This window comes from Ursus maritimus, unplaced genomic scaffold (assembly GCF_017311325.1).
Source record: "Ursus maritimus isolate PB19 unplaced genomic scaffold, ASM1731132v1 scaffold_16, whole genome shotgun sequence".
Lineage (NCBI taxonomy): Eukaryota > Metazoa > Chordata > Mammalia > Carnivora > Ursidae > Ursus > Ursus maritimus.
This window is the reverse complement of record NW_024424008.1, coordinates 50,757,282-50,763,077: the sequence shown is the minus strand read 5'-3', so window position 1 is coordinate 50,763,077 and position 5,796 is coordinate 50,757,282.

Here is a 5,796-nt window from a genome sequence, read left to right as displayed (position 1 = left end):
GTTGCATGACTTCTTTATATATTTTGAATATTAACCCCTTATCAGATATATGATTTGCAAATATTTGCTCCCATTCGGAAGGTGGCCTTTTCATTTTGTTGATGGTTTCCTTTGGCATGCAGAAGCTTTTTAGTTCGATGTAGTCCCACTTATTTGTTTTTGCTTTTGTTGCCTTTGCTTTTGGAGTCAGATCACAAAATCATCACCAAGACCAATGTCAAGGAGCTTGCCTGTGTTTTCTTCAGAAGATTTATGGTTTTAGGTCTTACATTCAAGTCTTTAATCCCCTTTAATTTTTGTGAATGGTGTAAGATAGTAGCCTAGTTTCATTCTTTTGCATGTGGCTGTCCAGTCTTCCCAACACCAGTTGTTAAAAAGATTATCTTTTCCGCATTGTATATTCTTGCCTCCTTTGTTGTAAATTAATTGGCCAGGTATATGTGAGTTTATTTCCGGGCTCTCTATTCTGTTCCATTGAGCTATGTCTCTCTTTTTACGCCGATTTCATACCATCTTGATTACTATAGCTTTGTGATACCTTTTGTTTGAAATCAGGGAGTTTGATAACTGCACGATCTTCTCTCTCAAGATAGCTTTGACTATTTGGAGTCTTTTGTGTTTCCATACAAATTTCATGATAGTTTGTTCTGTTTCTGTGAAAAATGCCCATTGGATTTTTGATAGGGATTGCAGTGAATCTGTAGAATGTTTGATGTAGTAGGAACATTTTGACAATATGAATCCTTCCAATCCATGAGCACAGAGTATCTTTCCATTTATATGTGTCTTCTTCAATTTCTTTCATCAGTGTCTTAAAATTTTCAGTATACATTGCCTTTCACCTCCTTGGTTAAATTTATTCCTAGGTGTTTTATTCTGTCTGATGCAATTGTAAATGGGATTGTTTTCTTAACATCTCTTTCTGCTAGTTTGTTGTTAATGTATGGAAATGCAACCGATTTTTATATATTGGTTTTGTATCTTGTGACTTTACTGAATTTGCCTATTAGTTCTAACAGTGTTTTGATGGAGTTTTTTAGGCCTTAATCATGTCATCCTCAAATCTTGACAGTTTTACTTCTTCCTTACCAATTTGGGATGCCTTTTATTTTTTTTTTTTTTCTTCCCTAACTGTTCCAGCTAGGACTTCCAATACTAGTTTAATACAAATAGTGAGAGTGGACCTCCTGGTCTTGCTCCTCATCTTAGAGCAAAAGTTTTTAGCTTTTCACCATTGCATATGATGTTGGCTGTGTGCTTATCATATGTGGCCTTTATTACGTCAAGGTACATTGAATCTATACCCACTTTGTTGAGAGTTTTTAAACATGAATGGATGTTGAATTTTGTCAAATGCTTTTTCTGTATCTATTAAGATGATCATATGATTTTTATCCTTCATTTTGTTAACATGAAGCATCACGTTGTTTTGTGGATGTCAAACCATCCTTGCAATGATGGAATAAATCCCACTTGATCATGGTATGTAATTTTTTTAATGTATTGTTGAATTCAGTTTGGTAACATTTCGTTGAGGATGTTTTCATCCATGTTCACCAGAGATAATGGCCTGTAAGTTTCTTTTCTTGGTGTGTCCTTGTCAGTTTTGATATCAGAGCAGTGCTAGCCTTGTAAAATGAGTTTGGAGGTGTTCCTTCCTCTTCAGCCAATTCATATTTTTTCTGTTTAGTCTTGGAAGTTTCTATGGTTCTAGGAACTTATCCATTTCTTCTAGGTTGTGCATTTGTTGGTGTCTAATTGTTCAGAGCAGGCTCTTATGATGCTTTGTATTTGTGGAATCAGTTATAATGTCTCCTCTTTCATTTCTGATTTTATTTGAGCTCTCTTCTTTTTTTTTTCTTGGTAAGCCTAGCTAAAAGTTTATCAGTTTTGTTTATTTTCAAAGAACCACCTCTTACTTTCACTGATCTTTTATATTATCTTTTTAGTCTCTATTTCATTTATTTCCACTCCGGTCTGTTATTTCCTTCTACTAACTTTGGGCTTCATTTTTTCTTTTTCTAGTTCCCTGAAGTGTAAAGTTAGATTGCTTGAGATTTTTCTTATTTCTTGAGGTAGGCATGTGTCACTATGAACTTTCCTCTTAGAACTGCTTTTGCTACATCCCATAAATTTTGGTATATTGTATTTCCATTTTCATTTGACTCAAGTATGTTTTTATTTCTCCTTTGACTTCTTTGTTGACCCACTGGTTGTGCAATAGCCTGTTGTTTAATGTCCACATATTTGTGCTTTTTCCAGTTTTCTTCTAATTAATTTCTAGTTTCATATCATAGTGGTCGGGAGAGATCCTTGATATTATTTTGATCTTAAGTTTATTAAGACTTGTTTTGTGGCCCTAACATCTGATCTATCCTGGAGAACGTTCCATGTGTCCTTGAGAAAAATGTGTATTCTGCTGCTTTTGGATGGGATTTTCTGTATATATCTATTGAGTCCACCTGATCTAATGTGTCATTTAAGGCCAATGTTTCCTTAATGATTTTCTGTCTGGATGATCTATCCATAGGTGTAAGTGGGGTATTAAAGTCCCCCTCTATTATTGTATTGCTGTCTATTTCTGCCTTCAGGTCTGTTAATATTTGCTTATAGATTTAGGTGATCCTATGTTGAGTGTATAAATATTTACAAATGTTACAGAAATAGAAAGCATTTTCAGTCACTCTGCCCACAGCAAGGAAGCCAGGGAAAACTTCACAAAGGAAATACTTGAGCTGGGCCCTGAAGGATGAGTAAGGTTCTGCTAGAGGAAAAAAAAATGGAACAGCAGAAGCAGCTTGGAAAAGCACGTAAGTCTGAACCAGTGGTGTTTGATCTGGGAAGTGAAGTCCAGAGAGTCCAGGGAAGGAGTTGATAGGTCAAGCCACAAAGAACCTTGATAGAACGCTGAGGAGACTGGACACATCCTGTAGATAAAGGCCTCCTTCTCAACCACCTGCCACGTGACCCTGAAGACATTCCTATCCTCAGGCTCCCCATCAATACTGAGATAATCATGCTTCCCCTCCCTGTTCCCATGAAAGCTACAAACTCCCTGTTGCTGGGACTGGCGAGCCACTCCATGAGTATCTGACAGGAAGTCCATGTGCTAATTAAGCATTCATCTAATGTTGCATGACAATCAATTATTAGCCCTGCTAATTAGAGACCTTCACTAAGAAGCTATGGGGAGCATCCTGAAGGCAATGACCCAACTTTGGCCTACTCACCCAGAGTAACCACCTCAAGACTCAATCACTCATTAATTCATTCATTCATGTTGACAAAGTGCATAGGTTTTGGTAGCTCTGTGGTCTTCAACCTCAATTTCCTTGTCTATAAAATGGAAATATAAGTGTCAAATTTGTTGAGTTTTTATGAAATTACTGTATCAAGAATGCCTGGCTCATAGTGGCACTAAATAAATTACAACTATTAGTTCTGAAGTATAATACCTTAGGCTAGGAGCTGGGAATTTGAAAATGAGTAAAAGTCCTAAGAAAATAAGACTATAAATAAGAATAAGAAAATTCTTATCCTGGCCACAGGACCTCATGATCCACAAAACAGCATGATGAGTGTTGAGTACAAAGTGCCATGAAAACTCAGAGAAAGGCTGATTTGGTAAGCCAACCCTGCACTTAAAGCAGTAGCATTAATTTGCAATGTAAGTTTCCAAGCAGAATTGAGCAGACAGGGAGGTCTCCCGGCACCTCAAGTGGTTGCTTGAGTTTGTCCTTGTCAAAAGTTTCTCTACAGTCCACATTGAAAGACTTTCCAATTTGTAACTCAGAAGTTAAGTCCTCTCCAGCATGAGACTATGTTGGCTGGGCTAATCTGAGCCTTAGGAGAAGGAATGGGCCCAGATAACCCCCATTCTAGCTTCCTCCTCTCCTGCACCAAGAAAAACCAGGACAAGGCCCACCATCCCATTCCCTTACATGTTGAGAAATTGTCAAAGAGCACGAAAGTGGGATTTCTAGATGCTGAAGGTAACTATACTGAAACAAAACACCAAATACACAAGTAGGCAATGGGGATAATAAGGCTCTATCTCCTCTTACAATACGTGTAAAGGAGCAGTGGGAACACTGGACAAATAGCTTTCTCAGTGGGAATCAATGGTGAGATGGGGTCACCATGGAAGCTAATTCAACCTCAAGTACATCGACTACAATATAATATCTAGATGCAGGGAAGTAAGAGTCCTATTGTAGTCTGATCAGAATACCCTGGGCCTTAGGACCCAAACCAGGTGCTGTACTTTAAAAGGGAAAAACTGAAATAACTTCAGAGAAGATAGCATGGGAGTCAAAATCACGGCTGAAGAAACTAGAAAAAAAAAGATGGGCCCAGCAGCTTTCTTATAATGTCAACATAAGTGTGACATTACTTCCCGATCGTAAAGGAGGTGCCACAATGAAGGGGGGAAATGTCTTACTATCAGCTACTCAAGCACAATAAATCCCAGAGATTGTTGCCTCAGTCCCTGCACTTCAGGTTCATGTGATATTCCCTTACCCACACAGCACTCAAAGGATGGCAGTGTTCAAGAATAGTTCCTCTAGTCCATTCAGTCTATCCCTGGGCTTGGTTTATGACTGTAGGACCCACCTGGAGGCCACCCTCAAAGGCTCACTGTGAGCATGCATCCAGACCCTCTGCACTGACGACCTCAGTCCTCTCCTATGGTCCTTCATCCTTTTCCTCCTGCCACCTCCTCTTGTGTCAGCCTCCAGCTGGGTTGTCATGCTTGGTTCTGCTGCTGGACTGGGGAGGAAAGAGGCCCTATGTGAAGTGTCTGTAGACACAGTTAGACCCTCTATGGATAAAGATTAATTTCCTATTACCTTTTATGTAAAAATCGTCTGCTTCCTTTCTGGTCTAAGTTCCAGTACAAAACTTTCCTCCTCTTCCCTTAATCTTGTGACTCCAGGAAGAGAAAGAACACTTTATTCCAGCACATCTAAAATGTTGTCAGATAGAAGAGGGGTTATTAGTAAGCCCCAAGATGGATAATTCAGACAAATGGTGGAGCCACAGGGGAACATAACTTTAAAACCCCTCTAGAATGGGGGTTATCTGGGCCCATTCCTTCTCCTAAGGCTCAGATTAGCCCAGCCAACATAGTCTCATGCTGGAGAGGACTTAACTTCTGAGTTACAAATTGGAATGTCTTTCAATGTGGACTGTAGAGAAACTTTTGACAAGGACAAACTCAAGCAACCACTTGAGGTGCCAGGAGACTTCCCTGTCTGCTCAATTCTGCTTGGGAACTTACATTGCAAATTAATGCTACTTCTTTAAGTGCAGGGTTAGCTTACCAAATCAGCCTTTCTCTGAGTTCCCCAAGAATGAACTACATATGTCCCAAGAGGTGATGACAGGGCAGAAAGTGTTCAGACGTGGATGGGAGTGGCACCTCTAGAAATGTGATTTGCCAGGGGATTCCAGCATGGAGTGGATGTTAGAATCAGATCTCTTTAAGACCCTAACTTTGATTCTAAGATTCATATAATTAGCAGTGTATTTCCATGGGACCAAAGGTTGGGAAAGCAGCTGAACTAGTAAACTGGTGGAAAATACTTCGAAATTAATTGGTGTGGGGAAAGTATCATGAATAGAAGACCTTTATGGTATCATCCACCTCTGAGATTCCTATTTTGTGATTCCAGGTTCTGAAAGAGTGTCAGCTACTGGCCAAATCTATCCAGCTGACAAGATGCAGGTCAACCTTCTGTCTCAGGACAACAACTGGTGTGTGTGTGTGTGTGTGTGTGTGTGTGTGTGTGTGTG